General features: G+C 43.5%; 1 protein-coding gene across 1 annotated transcript in view; it reads right to left on the reverse strand.

Moving 5' to 3' along the window:
- Positions 1 to 16939, reverse strand: part of LOC126416998 (uncharacterized) — a 52345-nt gene that overhangs the window by 4293 nt on the left and 31113 nt on the right. The window lies entirely within an intron of this gene.

Below are 16939 nucleotides of genomic sequence, written 5' to 3' on the forward strand. Positions count from 1 at the left end.
CCAAGATGGCGTACGGCAGTTGAGAGCGATGGAAATTACGTGGAGAAATGAAAATATTGTTCCTAAAGGATGTCTTCCCCCGTGAACCATGGACCTTGCCGTTGGTGGGGAGGCTTGCGTGCCTCAGCACTACAGATAGCCGTACTGTAGGTGCAACCACAACGGAGGGGTATCTGTTGAGAGGACAGACAAACGCGTGGTGCCTGAAGAGGGGCAGCAGCCTTTTCAGTAATTGCAGGGGCAACAGTCTGGATGATTGACTGATCTGGCCTTGTAACACTAACCAAATCGGCCTTGCTGTGCTGGTACTGCGAACGGCTGAAAGCAAGGGGAAACTACGGCCGTAATTTTTCCCGAAGGCATGCAGCTTTACTGTATCGTTAAATGATGATGGCGTCCTCTTGGGTAAAATATTCCAGAGGTAAAATAGTCCCCCATTCGGATCCCCGGGCGGGGACTACTCAAGAGGACGTCCTCATCAGGAGAAAGAAAACTGGCGTTCTACGGATTGGAGCATGGAATGTCAGATCCGTTAATCGGGCAGGTAGGTTAGAAAATTTAAAAAGGGAAATGGATAGGTTAAACTTAGGTATAGTGGGAATTCGTGAAGTTCGGTGCAGGAGGAACAAGACTTTCGGTCAGGCGAATACAGGATTATAAATACAGAATCAAATAGGAGTAATGCAGGAGTAGGTTTAATAATGAATAAAAAAATAGGAGTGCGGGTAAGCTACTATGAACAGCATAGTGAACGCAATATTGTGGCCAAGATAGACACGAAACCCACGCCTACTACAGTAGTACAAGTTTATATGCCAACTAGCTCTGCAGATGACGAAGAAATTGAAGAAATGTATGATGAAAGCAAAGAAATTATTCAGATAGTGAAGGGAGACGAAAATTTAATAGTCATGGGTGACTGGAATTCGGTAGTAGGAGAAGGGAGAGAAGGAAACATAGTAGGTGAATATGGATTGGGGCTAAGAAATGAAAGAGGAAACCGCCTGGTAGAATTTTGCAAAGAGCACAACTTAATCATAGCTAACACTTGGTTCAAGAATCATAAAAGATGATTGTATACATGGAAGAAGCCTGGAGATACTGACAGGTTTCAGATAGATTATATAATGGTAAGACGGAGATTTAGGAACCAGGTTTTAAATTGTAGGACATTTCCAGGGGCAGATGTGGACTCTGACCACAATCTGTTGGTTATGAACTGTAGACTAAAACTGAAGAAACTGCAAAAATGTAGGAACTCAAGGAGATGGGACCTGTATAAACTGAAAGAACCAGAGGTTGTACAGAGTTTCAGGGAGTGCATAAGGGAACAATGGACAAGAATGGGGGAAAGAAATACAGTAGAAGAAGAATGGGTAGCTTTGAGGGATGAAATAGTGAAGGCAGCAGAGGATCAAGTAGGTAAAAAGACGAGGACTAGTAGAAATCATTGGGTAACAGAAGAAATACTGAATTTAATTGATGAAAGGAGAAAATATAAAAATGCAATAAATGAAGCAGGCAAAAAGGAATACAAACGTCTCGAAAATGAAATCGACAGGAAGTGCAAAATGGCTAAGCAGGGATGGTTAGAGGACAAATGTAAGGATGTAGAGGCTTATCTCACTAGGGGTAAGATAGATACAGCCTACAGGAAAATTAAAGAGACCTTTGGAGAAAAGAGAACCACTTGTATGAATACCAAGAGCTCAGATGGAAACCCAGTTCTAAGCAAAGAAGGGTAAGCAGAATGGTGGAAGGAGTATATAGAGGGTCTATACAAGGGCGATGTACTTGAGGACAATATCATGGAAATGGAAGAGGATGTAGATGAAGATGAAATGGGAGATATGATACTGCGTGAAGAGTTTGACAGAGCACTGAAAGACCTGAGTTGAAACAAGGCCCTGGGAGTAGACAACATTCCATTAGAACTACTGACGGCCTTGGGAGAGCCAGTCCTGACAGAACTCTACCATCTGGTGAGCAAGATGTATGAGACAGACGAAATACCCTCAGACTTCAAGAAGAATATAATAATTCCAATCCCAAAGAAAGCAGGTGTTGACAGATGTGAAAATTACCGAACTATCAGTTTAATGAGTCACAGCGGCAAAATACTAACGCGAATTCTTTACAAACGAATGGAAAAACTGGTAGAAGCTGACCTCGGGGAAGATCAGTTTGGATTCCGTAGAAATATTGGAACACGTGAGGCAATACTGACCGTTCGACTTATCTTAGAAGAAAGATTGAGAAAAGGCAAACCTACGTTTCTAGCATTTGTAGACTTAGAGAAAGCTTTTGACAATGTTGACTGGAATACTCTTTCAAATTCTAAAGGTGGCAGGGGTAAAATACAGGGAGCGAAAGGCTATTTGCAATTTGTACAGAAACCAGATGGCAGTTATAAGAGTCGAGGGACATGAAAGGGATGCAGTGGTTGAGAAGGGAGTGAGACAGGGTTGTAGCCTGCCCCCGATGTTATTCAATCTGTATATTGAGCAACCAGTAAAGGAAACAAAAGAAAAATTTGGAGTAGGTATTAAAATCCAGGGAGAAGAAATAAAAACTTTGAGGTTCGCCGATGACATTGTAATTCTGTCAGAGACAGCAAAGGACCTGGAAGAGCAGTTGAACGGAATGGACAGTGTCTTGAAAGGAGGGTATAAGATGAACATCAACAAAAGCAAAACGAGGATAATGGAATGTAGTCGAATTAAGTCGGGTGATGCTGAGGGAATTAGATTAGGAAATGAGACACTTAAAGTAGTAAAGGAGTTTTGCTATTTGGGGAGCAAAATAACTGATGATGGTCGAAGTAGAGAGGATATAAAATGTAGACTGGCAATGGCAAGGAAAGCGTTTCTGAAGAAGATAAATTTGCTAACATCGAGTATAGATTTAAGTGTCAGGAAGTCATTTCTGAAAGTATTTGTATGGAGTATGGCCATGTATGGAAGTGAAACATGGACGATAAATAGTTTGGACAAGAAGAGAATAGAAGCTTTCGAAATGTGGTGCTACAGAAGAACGCTGAAGATTAGATGGGTAGATCACATAACTAATGAGGAGGTACTGAATAGGATTGGGGAGAAGAGAAGTTAGTGGCACAACTTGACTAGAAGAAGGGATCGGTTGGTAGGACATGTTCTGAGGCATCAAGGGATCACCCATTTAGTATTGGAGGGCAGCGTGGAGGGTAAAAGTCGTAGAGGTAGACCAAGAGATGAATACACTCAGCAGATTCAGAAGGATGTAGGTTGCAGTAGGTACGGGGAGATGAAGAAGCTTGCACAGGATAGAGTAGTATGGAGAGCAGCATCAAACCAGTCTCAGGACTGAAGACTACAACAACAACAACAACAACAACAAAGGATGTATCTACACACTGTAAAACATGTAAAATAAAAGGTGGATTTTTTAAAATATAGTGTGCATTTCTTTTGAAATATATGCTGTAACCAAACAAGCGCAGTTCGAAAGCGTATAAATAACCATGTATATTAAAATCACATATGTTAATATCCCAGCTCTATCACCATGTGACTGTGTCTCTTGGTCGCCGTCTGAAAAGCTGATGGTGGACCACTGTTAGCCTCTGTGTCAGGGCAGTCAGGCCTGAGACTGGACCAGGAGCTGGCGCCACAGCCCATTACGTCACCGGCTGCTGCCTCCTGGACAGTGCCGGGTCTGCGAGCCATGCCAGAATGCATGCAGTCACAGCTAGCTGAGGCTGCCTAGAGTTGTAGTCGCCGCTAGCGGAGGCAGTTGCGTCGCAGGCCACTGCCTGTCCAACACTGCACTCTGCCTGCAATGCAGGGTAACAACACATAGGAGGCTACAGAATGCTGCTACCAAGCTGCCACTTCCTGTACTGGGCTGTACTACCGCAATTAAGCATTTGGAATTAGAGGATGTTCAGTTGATGCTGCATGGCGTCCCAGCCCATCTCTACCTCTCGCCGCACTTCGTAGCCGCGTGGTCTTAAGCGCCTTGTCACGGTTCGCGCAGCTCCCCCGTGAGAGGTTCGAGCCCTCCCTCGGGCCTGGGTGTGTGTGTTGTCCTTAGCGTAAGATAGTTTAAGTTAGATTAAGTAGTGTGTAAGCTTAGGGACCGAAGACTAAGCAGTTTGGTCCCATAAGCTTTTACAACAAATCTCCAAAATTTTACCCTAACTCTCAACAACATCTCTGAACAGGTACCTTTTTAAGGTGCTCAACAAACGCGGGTGGGTGGCACTGTGGGTGTTGCCAAACTGTGGGATCTTAGAGGGATCCTTTGCCGTTTTATTCGCGCATGTGACCCTTCTGTAATCGCGCTACAGGGGTGCAATGATTTTTAAATGGGGTTGCTGACTCGCTACGTCCATAGTGAAGGTTGAATCGTCCCTCTGGTGTCAGTAGTGTCAAACGTTGTCAAGAATGTCGTTCTGTTGCTCACCGCATTGCGAACTGTCGTTTCCGACCGCGAAATGTGCGGGAATCAACGGTTTAAAGGAACGGGTAGTTCCTTTGACGCCCTTTCTGCCACCCCCCTGAGACATTTCGTGCGCATTCTGAGCGGCGGTCTGTCAGAAATGTGTGAGAACCAACCACCCCCCTCCCTCCAAGGGGAGGGGGTTTTACTGACGCCATTTATGCCACCCATTGATGCCTTTTCGTGTGTCAGAAATGTCTTTCTCGGTCACTCATAAGAAAACCACGTGATTTCAAAGCTGAGCCTCACTGTTCTGACCTCCATTATGGAGGCTTCAAAAGAAGGGGGGGATTTTTTTGGTAAGATGGGGCCCGATTGCTTCCCATCATGTGACACGTCCACGGTAGCGCTGGGCGGAACTGTGGGGAAATTTGATGACAATGTGAGATCATTAACCCACCATACATCTCACATGAACTTCTGAGCTGTGACCTTTTTTCGCATGCGTCGATACCTTGCTGTTTGAAGCGTCTCCGAGCCTGGGTGTGACGTCGCAGGGCGCCACGGTTTTGCACCATTATAGAGGAAGACTGAAGGCATCTTTGAGCCAAATTTCAAACTCCTACATCACACTGGGAAACAATTATTGGATTTGCAGAAGTGGTCCTGTAATTGTGTTGTGCAGTGTATTTATTACCCTTCTTGTCTAGCTTAAGATAACTTATGTTTTCCTTTTTTTTAAATATCTTTTCCTTAGTGCTATAACTTATTATCCTTATCGCTGTTATTACCGAATAAGCACAATTTATGAGACAAGTTGGCAACCCATGATGGTAGAACTGTGACGTCATATCGAACATGGGTACCTCCATGAAATGTGGTATGAACCTGCCCCTATAACGTTACAGCGGCCATAGCCCAGCGTAAAAACGGCGATAAATTTAAAAAAATTTAAGTAAGATAGCTTCCATGCTGCATAGTCTATTCATTTAGAAACGGTTCTGTGTCTCTCTATACATGTTTGTGGCGGTATTATGTTAAAAACATGCTACTGGCACACATACAGGATATCACCAGTGTTGTGCTATGTGTAAAATACATGAAATTCAAAATAATGTAAGACAATTTGCTTTTGAAACAATTATTGATATGTTATAACTTTTTAACGTTGCTCGACATGAAAGAGATACTTCATATTTACATAAAAATGTAGCCACGGCAAAGGAACTTGTGCTAACCATGGCAGAAAGTCACCAAATAACATTCACAAGACACGTGTCTATAACACTATCTAGACAAGATGCCTATCAGACATCTGGTCTTAAGGTCACAGAATGTAAACAGTCGTTGAAAAACACATAGCAGACATGTATTCAATTATAAAGACTAGACAAGTTGCCCTTCAGAGACTTGGAGGTCATAGAATCTAGGCAGTCATCACTGGTTGCTAGGTGTACCCCCACCCCCCGCCCCTTAAGGTCCATTCTCCAATTGGATGGCAAACTGGTAGGCTGTTCTCGAATGGGCTAGTCTCCTATTGATCAGGAACACAGAAGACTGTCATTCTATTGGCCATATGCATGGTATTTACTCCTGCCCACCAGGCAGATGGGTACAATCATCCTCCCACCCATCCCCTCACCCCCTCCTTGATTGTACGAGGTTTGGAGCTTTAATAGTGGCAGCTATATTCTTACAACTTACAGAAAATAGATACATATTTCAAAGTTTTACTGTCTTTCACAATAGTGACAAGTATTGCGTATAACTCGCTGGCAGCGATGTGAAGGTAGTAGGATACCGTTAGCAGTAACAGTTGTGTTGATAGACCGAGTGGAACAGTCTATTGCCCAATGAATCTCAATAAGAGTTCCGAAATAAATGCCATGAAGTGCTTTCTTCAATTTAGGAATCAAGTTGAAGTCGCAAGGATTTAAGTTGGGTAGTGTGGTGACTGGTACAGTATTTCTCAGCCCCATTGATCGAACATATTGCTCTCAACTTGTGCCATACCTGCCCGAGCATTGTTTGAAGTGTCGTCCTCCTGAATGTATGTCTAAGTGTAGTGACTGCGACGTGTATAGTGTAGCATCAGGTTTGTGTTATATGATGACAGAAGGAAAAGAGTAAAACCCAGTCCCAGAATACTGACTAATTCCCTCGAATAGCAGCAAGAAGGCCACCGAGATCAATGTCCCCATCCGACAGCGCCACAGGCTTCACTCCATGAGACACTGAGAAGGGGTTAGGAATTTAATCCAGGACACTGGCATAAAGTTAGTATGTCAGGAACTTTACGCCAAGACGTTTCCTTCCCTTGCTAGCAAAACACTTGGAGAGAAAATTTCTGCCACTGACAGGATTCGAACCAGCTACATTCAGAATCGCAGTGGCGTGCCTTAGCAACCTCAGCTACAAAGGTGGATACAATGCCAAGAAACGCTTCTTTATGTATAAAAGCTATTGCCATAAGTTGGAGAGTTTTCAGATCACTGCAAATCACTGGTAGCAGGGCTGGTTGGGCACAATTTTTCCACACACGCGACACATGATTTGGCAGCATCCCCTTTCCAGCCCCCCCCCCCCCCTTCATTCAGACATTAGTCGCATTTCCTTGGACATGTATTTATTTTACTCGTGTGATGAATACAACAATCCTCCTCCGTCGCTGTACGGTAGTGTTCACGCTTTTCACATGGTATATCTAGGTTCGATTACTGGTGATAATTGCCTTCAGATAAAAGTGTTTGCATCGAACTGTGAGCCACGCCATATTTATTAATTATTTATCTATAAACATTAGAATAAAATGTTGTATTTCTTACATATACATGATGAACCAGAATTAACAGTTAAATGACACATATGAAAGTATACGACAATAAAATAAAAAACATTCCACTAAACATTGGTCCGCAAACGAGCTGTATTCGAGATAACTGCAAATGTGTCTTACGTGTCGCCACTGACTTCAGTGCAACATGTTAAGTACAAAATGTTAGTTTCAATGCATTTGAAACGAAAACTTTTCAATTAAGCTCCCATCGAAGTGGGGTCAAACGTCACCCATAGCCTACTCTACTTTGCACAACGTTGAAGAATGTGGTAGATGCACAATGCACCAATGGACATTTTTTCTGCCGATACGAGACATCTAAATTACCAATGTGGTCCAAGATGGACAGGTAGAGCAGAGTACCTTGGCCTCCGAAGTCACTTGGCATCAGCCCTCATGGGTTTTTTTTCCGCCTGGGTTCATTTCTATAGTGCAGCCTACAGCACTGTCGTTGGTACAGTTGGAGAACTGGAGCAGCAAACTGGACAGTCTTGTCAAAATTTACGAGATGATCCAGGGGGGTGTGTCAAAGAATTCGTAACTCACTGCAGGGCCGAGGATGGCGTTGACTCCAAATGGCAAGACTACATATGAAACATCCTCCATTAACAGGTACTGGCACGGATACTAGATAACCTGTTGTAACTACGTTTTAGAGCGAAAACAAAATTGTTTACGGCAGTATGAAATTTTATTAGTGACTGGCGATTTAATTTAGAGTGATGTAATAATTATGAATGTCCTGAGGGATATTTTTAAGAGTAAGTTTTTAAGTGAAAAATGATTATTTGCGTCGCGATCGCCAGTTGAACTAACCACAGCAGACAACTAAGTAAGTTACGAAATAAGTTTCGTATGTTTCTTAAAAACAATGAGACGAAACGAAGAGGGATAAATGCATGCCGCGCGGGATTAGCCGAGCGGTCTGGGCGCTGCAGTCATGGACTGTGCGGCTGATCCCGGCAGACGTTCGAGTCCTCCCTCGGGCATGGGTGTGTGTGTTTGTCCTTAGGATAATTTAGGTTAAATAGTGTGTAAGCTTAGGGACTGATGACCTTATCAGTTAAGTCCCATAAGATTTCACACACATTGGAACATTTTTGATGAATGCATGTACATGTGTAGAATGGTTTTCAGTTGAAAATGCTCCCGTCTGCTCAGTACATTTTACTTATTCGTATTATGAAAGGGAGTGCTTAATATTCCTTCGAAACTCAAGTTCAAAACTGATGCAGTTCCAATTTCAAATCTACCATCCTCTGGTGTTGATTCAGGGCGTAGTACTGAGCCTAATAGTGACAGAAATATATGGGCACAAAAACGAAGCCATTGCAAAGATGCAGGTGATACTTTACAGGTAAACATACACTGAAGCACCAAAGAAGCTGGTATAGGCATGCTTATTCAAATCCAGAGATATGTAAACAGGCAGAATACGGCGCTGCGGTCGGCAACGCCTATATAAGTGTCTGGCGCACTTGTTAGATCGGTTACTGCTGCTACAATGATAGGTCAGCAAAATTTAAGTGAGTTTGAACGTGGTTATAGTCGGTGCACGAGCGATGGACACAGCATCTCAGAGGTAGCAATGAAGTGCGGATTTTCCCGTACGATCATTTCACGAGTGTACTATAAATATCTGAAATCCGGTAAAACATCAGATCTCAGACATCGCTGCGGCCGGAAAAACATCCTGCAGAACGGGACCAACGACGACTGAGAACTGTTCAACGTGACAAAGCGCAACCCTTCCCCAAATTGCAGCAGATTTCAATGCTGAGCCAATAAGAAGTGTCAACGTGCAAACCATTCAACGAAACATCATCGATACGGACTTTCGAAACCGAAGGCCCACTGGTGTACCCTTAATGACAGCACGAAACAAAGTTTTACGCTTCACCTGGGCCCGTCATCACCCACATTGACTGCTGATTACTGGAAACATGTTGCCTGGTCGGAAGATTCTCGTTTCAAATTATGTCGAGCGAATGGACGTTTAATGGTATGGAGACAACCTCATGAATCAATGGACACTGCACGTCAGCAGGGGCTTCTCAAGTTGGTGGAAGCTCTGTAATAGTGCGGGGCGTGTGCAGTTGAGTGATATGGGACTCCTGATGCGTACGCATACTGTCTGATCACCTGCATCCATTCACGTCCGTTGTGCATTCCGAAAGACTTGGGCAGTTTCAGCAGGACAATGCGATACTCCACAAGTCTAGCATTGCTACAGAGTGGCTCCAGGAACACTTCTCTGAGTTTAAACACTTTCGCTGGCCACCAAACTCCCCAGACATGAACATGGGATGCCTTATAATATGCTGTTCAGAAGAGATCTCCATCCCTTACGGATTTATGGACAGCCTTGCAGGATTCATCGTTTCAATTCCCCCCAGCACTACCAGACATTAGTCGAGACCATGCCGCGTCGTGTTCCGGCACTTCTGCGTGATCACGGGAGCCGTAGACGATGTTAGGCAGGTATACCAGTCAGTATCTTTGGTTCTTCGGTGTATTATCAACTAATGGAAAAGTTACTACTAGACAAAACATTAGCCGCGAAAATAAACACTGTTCTAAATGCGACAATGCATGCTTACACTAACCATTAGAAATTATGGAAACAGAAATAAAAGACTTTAGGTAAAAGAATGCAGATAGACTGCAGCGATACTAAGTTAAGGGCATGCCCACTGGGGTTAGCTCAGTGGGCCTGGCCAACACCCAGTAGGTTTATAGTAGCACTGGCACACCTGTAACGCTGCAGGTAGCATGTAGTTTCCTTGTAGATTAAGTAGCTTAGAACCACATAGCGGTAAGATTAGAGTAATAATAATAACAAAATTACCTGTAGTAGAATAGAAAGCTACATTTTCTTTGTATCATCATTAGGACCCACTAATGTAGTCAGGTAGTGGGTTAATATGTATAATGCAATGAATTGAATAAGGATTTTTTTAAAAAATGCAGATTTACAGGATCGTTTCTCTGTTGAAGTAGCGATGAGTTACACGAAATTGAAACTTGTTCAAAATGTGATTCAGAGCTCTTTTTCTGACTATCAGCAACAAGTAGTTATGAAAGGACGATGTACTAATTGGTCATCTGAAAATACTGCAAAGGTTGCGACGTTACGTTGTCTATCTTTTCTCAGAGACATACCGAAACATCCTCTTCCTAGCGAAGTCACTATTAACAAGACGACTCAGGGAATTTATCGTTCTGCCACATTTTATTGATTTAAGCCTTAGTGTTTTGAAAACTGAAAGTTATTAACAAAATTTGAAAAAGACATAGTTCGGACGCTACATTACCATTTAACCAACCATAGAAAAAAAAAATAGTATGACTAACATAAAGCTTAACAATACTAATACACTAAAATCTGCAAAATCTCGATTAAATTCCTACCTTCTTATGAGTTGTGTGCGGTGTGTGCCTATAAGCTGTAAGGCAGTATGGCGAGGCGCAAGGATCCACGGTGACGTCACAGCGCATAGTCCGCTGGTGCGTTATACCTAACGCGTATTCTACACTCATGCTCATAAATTAAGGATAATGCTGATACATAGTGCAACAACGCTCTGATGACCATGCGGTGCATTTGACCTGCAGTCGTCGCACGGTGGCGCCGGCAGCTGTCCACATACGCAGAGGTGTGTTGGTGCATGTCAGAGTACGGTGCAGCGTGTAAGTATGCAGACGTTTTCAGACGTGCTAATGGTGCCTGTGTGTTGAAAATGGCTCAAAGAATACATATTGATGACGTTATGAGGGGTAGAATACTAGGGCGACTGGAGGCTGGTCAAACACAGCAGGTCATAGGATGGGCCCTCTGTATGCCACAAAGTGTGACCTCAAGATTATGGCAACGATTTCAGCAGACAGGAGACGTGTCCAGGCGCTACAGTACGGGACGTCCACAGTGTACAACTCCACAAGAAGACCGATATCTCACCATCAGTGCCCGCTGACGGCCACGGAGTACTGCAGGTAACCTTGCTCGGGACCTTACTGTAGTCACTGGAACAGTTGTCTCCAGACACACAAGCCTACAGACGACTGAACAGACATGGTTTATTCGCCCGGAGACCTTCAAGGTGCATTCCACTGACCCCTGGTCACAGAAGAGCCCATAAAGCCTGGTGTCAAGAACACAGTACATGGTCGTTGGAACAGTGGTCCCAGGTTATGTTCACGGACGAGTCCAGGTATAGTCTGAACAGTGATTCTCGCCGGGTTTTCATCTGACGTGAACCAGGAACCAGATAACAACCCCTTAATGACCTTGAAAGGGACCTGTTTTGAGGTCGTGGTCTGATGGTGTGGGGTGGAATTATTATTGGTGCACGTGCTCCCCTGCATGTCTTTGACAAAGGAACTGTAACACGTCGGGTGTATTGGGACGTCATCTTGCATCAGAATGTCCACCTTTTCAGGGGTGCAGTGGGTCCCACTTTCCTCCTGATGGATGATAATGCAAAGCTCCACCGAGCTGCCATTGTGGAGGAGTACCTTTAAACAGAAGATATCAGGCGAATGGAGTGGCCTGCCTGTTCTCCAGACCTAAACCCCATCAGGCACATCTGCGACGCTCTCAGTTGACGTATCGCTGCACGTCTTCAAACCCCTAGGACACTTCAGGAGCTCCGACAGGCACTGGTGCAGGAATGGGAGGCTATACCCCAGCAGCTGCTAGACCACTTGATCCAGAGTATGCCAACCCATTGTGCTGCCTGTCAAGGTGTGCATGGTGATCATATCCCATATTGATGTCGGGGTACATGCGCAGGAAACAGTGGTGTTTGTAGCACAGGTGTTTAGGAACGGTTTTCTCAACTTATCACCAATACTGTGGACTTACATATCTGTGGTCGTGTGTGTTCCCTATGTGCCTATGCTTTTAGTGCCAGTTTTGTGTAGTTCTACGTTGTGTGGCACTACATTCTGCAATTATCCTTCATTTATGAGCATGAGTGTAGTATCAGTGGGTACTGGTGTGCAGTAAACTGTAACATGTGACTTGGTGAAGTGATATTGTATTCCTTGTGAACGTAGGCCATGGGTGAAATTTATTCCAAATTAGATGACAGATTAATCGAAAGATTTACATTACAAGTACATTTATATGAACTAGGACGATCTTTGATACTGAAGTCAGTGAGGGCTCGTGACCACTCACTGACTGTTATCTCGCAAATGGTTCGTTTGGGGATCCATATTTACTGGAATTTCTATGCTTCTGTTATCATATACTTTCAACCGTGTCAGTTTTCGGAACAAATTATGATACACACTGTATGCAAATTTTGCACAAAGCTGCTTGAGTCGCTTGGACCTTAAACAGTCGCCTACCTGCAGTATAAATGCTTTCGTTGATTATGGCAGTAGACCATTCCAAAAGTTTCAGTTGTTTCATGCCTACACTAACTGATAATTCACCAATGCTGATAAGCGTTTCAATAGCTGCATTTTATTTTCTATTCACTGCAACGAGAATTTCTACTTCGTTTCTCTCTCCACTTGCAAGGGCATTTTTGACCCGGGGTGTTCAAAAAGTCTCTCCGCAGTGCCGTATGATTGTTAGCCGCGCGTGCCGCCTGCCGCAGTGAATATACCGAAATGAAACTCGGTGAAATACAAGTTATTAATTTATTGAATATTCATTTTTACCTACAAATTTTCACATTAAACGTTGAAAGTGTCTCCCCCTGTTGTTGAATACACAATTGACATTTCTTCTATAACAGAAGCAGTGAAAGTGGATATTGCAGTTTTCAATTCATCGATGGATTTTGGACGGTTTTTATAGACAGTTGCTTTCGCTGCACCCCAGAAGAAAAGGTCAGGTGTTGTTATTTCAGGCGATCGTGGAGGCCAAAGTCCCTGTGGAATTACGCGATCACCAAAAACATCAGCAAGCAGTGACATTGAAACGCGAGCTGTATGCGCAGTTGCACGATCACGTTGAAAATAACCGTTCAGTATTTTACTTAACACAACTTCTCCTATTAATGGGTACAGAATATCACTGCAGTATCGTTGTGCGTTTATTGTTTCGTTGAAAAATATGGGACGCACAATCCGACGTCAAGAAATTGCAATCCAAACTCTTGTTTTCACAGAATGAAGTGGTTCCTCATGAATACACAATGGATTTGCAGTACTCCACACTGGATAATTTTTCGAGTTCATTTACCCGAATAAATGAAACCACGCCTCACAGCAAAAAACGTTTCATTAAGAATATCCCTTCCATTTTGTTGAACGAAATTTTTTGCCTCATTGACAATAATGCAGTCTCTTACCATGATCAATAGTTTAGACAAGAAGAGAATAGAAGCTTTCGAAATGTGGTGCTACAGAAGAATGCTGAAGATTAGATGGGTAGATCACATAACTAATGAGGTGGTGTTGAAGAGGATTGGGGAGAAGAGAAGTTTGTGGCACAACTTGACTAGAAGAAGGGATCGGTTGGTAGGACATGTTCTGAGGCGTCAAGGGATCACCCATTTAGTATTGGAGGGCAGCGTGGAGGGTAAAAATCGTAGAGGGAGACCAAGAGATGAATACACCAAGCAGATTCAGAAGGATGTAGGTTGCAGTAGGTACTGGGAGATGAAGAAGCTTGCACTGGATAGAGTAGCATGGAGAGCTGCATCAAACCAGTCTCAGGACTGAAGACCACAACAACAACAACACCCTGATCAATATTTTTCTGTTCTTGCACTATGGGAAAAGTTCTAATTTTTTCCTTAAAGCTATGTGGGCCGTTCCGACACTACATCGATTTCCCGGGCGAGTTTTCTTACTTAGTGTTCGGACTCATGGACATTTTATCGGAAATATCGAGAGTTTATCCTCAGACAAAACTCTAGGACGACCACTTCTCGGTGCATCTGTCACTGAACCCGTACTTCGAAATTTGTTAATCAAATCTCGCACAGTATCGCGATGTGGGAGCGTTGTCTCCGGGAAACCTGGATTAAGTATTTGACAAACTGAAACTATGTATTTACCGCCAGCTTTGAACACTTGTTCGACTAAAAACACACGTTCTTCAATGGTTAGCATTTTAACAGTGACAAAAACGAAACAAACGAACAGAGGAACTAAACTTAAACGTTCACGTCAACACGTAACGTCACACACTACTAACACTGGCTGAGATAAACGAAATAGTGGAATGTTGGGAGAGTCCACTTGAAGGGAAGTAACCCTATCAGTCGAACAACTATACGGCACGCGCGGCTAACAATCATACGGCACTGCATATAGACTTTCTGAACACCTCTCACATCTGCATTCCGCATGCCACATTACGATATGCGGCGGTGCATACTTTGTACGCACCATTATTCTCTCTATTTCCTGACCTACATGCAATTGATGCACGGGTAGAATAGCTGTCACTACCCAAAATTTCTCTGATTTTACTGTCATAGTCATTTCGTAAGATGCACATATAACAGAAAGTAATATGTTGCCCGACTCTTTACGCAACGTATTTTCTCGGAATTTCTACAGTAAATCGCGCTTTGATGCACAACGCCTCTCTTGTAGCGTCTGTCATGGAGCTTTCCAATCATCCCTGAATCGCTTGTGCACCAACAGAACGATCCTGTGGCGAAACTCGGTGCTCTTTGTTGGACCCTGTCTATCTCTTCTAATCATCCGACTTGGTAACACCTCATTAGGTGTGGTCGCTAACGCATGCCTGTGTGGTGGCGCTGATGTGGAGAAAAAAATGTTCAAATGTGTGTGAAATCTTATGGGACTTAACTGCTAAGGTCATCAGTCCCTAAGCTTACACATTACTTAACCGAAATTGTCCTAAGGACAAACACACAAACCCATGCCCGAGGGAGGATTCGAACCTCCGCCGGGACCAGCCGCACAGTCCATGACTGCAGCGCCCCAGACCGCTCGGCTAATCCCGCGCGGCTGATGTGGAGAAAAGCTGGTTCAAATCCTACTGGTGCAACACTCTCACCACCAGTATTTGGCTGGCAAAGGAGAGAGATGGTGTCGTAAAGTTCCAGATCTTTGTGCCAATCTCCTGGATTAAGCTCCAAAGCTCTCTGCAGTGTCTCATGAAGTCAGTGATTGTGACACTGTTGATGGCGATCTGACCATCAGCAGACCCTACGCTTTCGGAGCATTAGGCTGCGTGCCAACATAGGATGTCATCCTCTTGTTTCTGTCATCATTCATATAACACAAACATTGCACTACACTATACATACATCCACTACTCTCACCTACAATCTAAAAATACACATACCACACAAAACTCTTGTATTAGCAACGAGAAAGAACGTATCATAACCGCGGACGAAGAACATCCTTTCCGACAGGTGGGTGAAACCGCCCTGTGGGATATCCCAGCCAACAGTGCCACAGGACATTTAGACCTACATTATTTGTACATCATAACTGGTAAGGATTCCAGACCGGTGAGTAATACACAAGAATCGCTCGAACAAGTCTTTCGTAAGCCACCTTTTAGTGGATGAATTAATTTGCTCAATATCCATCCTATGAATCTCGTTCTAGCATCTGCTTTTCTTACAATTTGTTTCAAGTAGTCATTCCACTTTAGGCTACAAGTGGTACTCCTTGTTATTTTCTATAGTTACTGCTTCTAGTGATTTGTCACCAATAGTGTAACTGTACAGTAGTGGATTTCTTTTTTTGTACATGCGCAGTATGTTATATTTATTTACGTCTACGGTCAACTGCCAGAGCCTGCATCATTCATCAGTCCTCTGCAGGCCTTCCTACATTTCATCACAATCTTCTAACATTGCTATCTTCGTACAGACAATCACATCATCTGCAAACAACCTCACATATCTTCCGACGTAATCCACTAGATCATCAGATACAGGAGGGTTGGTAATATTGAGGGATATGACAGGAACACTCATTTGAAGCAAAAAACTTCCTATGGACATATATTCTATTCCTAATAGTTTCCGATATAGAACATATTTTTTCAGATTTGTTTTTGGGCTAGCAGCGCGCACGTGTGTCTTACCTACCCAGACTCTTTGACGTTTTATTCTAGTCCAACCAACCTCGATTTTTCAAACTTTTTTCTCGGTATGTCTTTCTGCCATAGGAATAAGAGTGGACAGTGAGGGTTAAGTGGTGGCCCTGCCCCAAGCGCTGATCTATCTCGGAAACTGTTCGGAACAGGGAATATGTCCATACGAAGTTTTTTGCTTCAAATGAGTGTTCTTGTCATATCCACGAATACTGATCATTCCTCCTAGGACAACCTGCGTACTGTAATCAGTAAAGGTCCTCTCACACTTCCTTAGGGTACTCCTGAAATTATTTTTCGATCTGTCGATTTTGTTCCATTAAGAACAAAGTGTAGGAAGTCTTGAACACAGTCACAAACCTGGTTCAATACTCGGTAATCTCGTATTTGGTTCACTAAACGATAGAACAAGCAGATGCCCATCTGAAGTCAAGGGACACGGCGTCAACCTTGGCGTTGATTTCTATGTCGCTCTGGAGAGGAGGAGGAGGGAAAAGCGATTGCAAATAATCTGTGATTAAAAAGAGGAGATTGCAGATAATCTGTGATTAAAAACAGGACAAAGTCTGCTTATGCAAAATCACATTTGTTTAAGTGACGGTCAACTGGTGTCCCTGCCTCAAGTGCTGATCCTG

This window comes from Schistocerca serialis, chromosome 8 (assembly GCF_023864345.2).
Source record: "Schistocerca serialis cubense isolate TAMUIC-IGC-003099 chromosome 8, iqSchSeri2.2, whole genome shotgun sequence".
Taxonomy (NCBI): Eukaryota; Metazoa; Arthropoda; class Insecta; order Orthoptera; family Acrididae; genus Schistocerca; species Schistocerca serialis.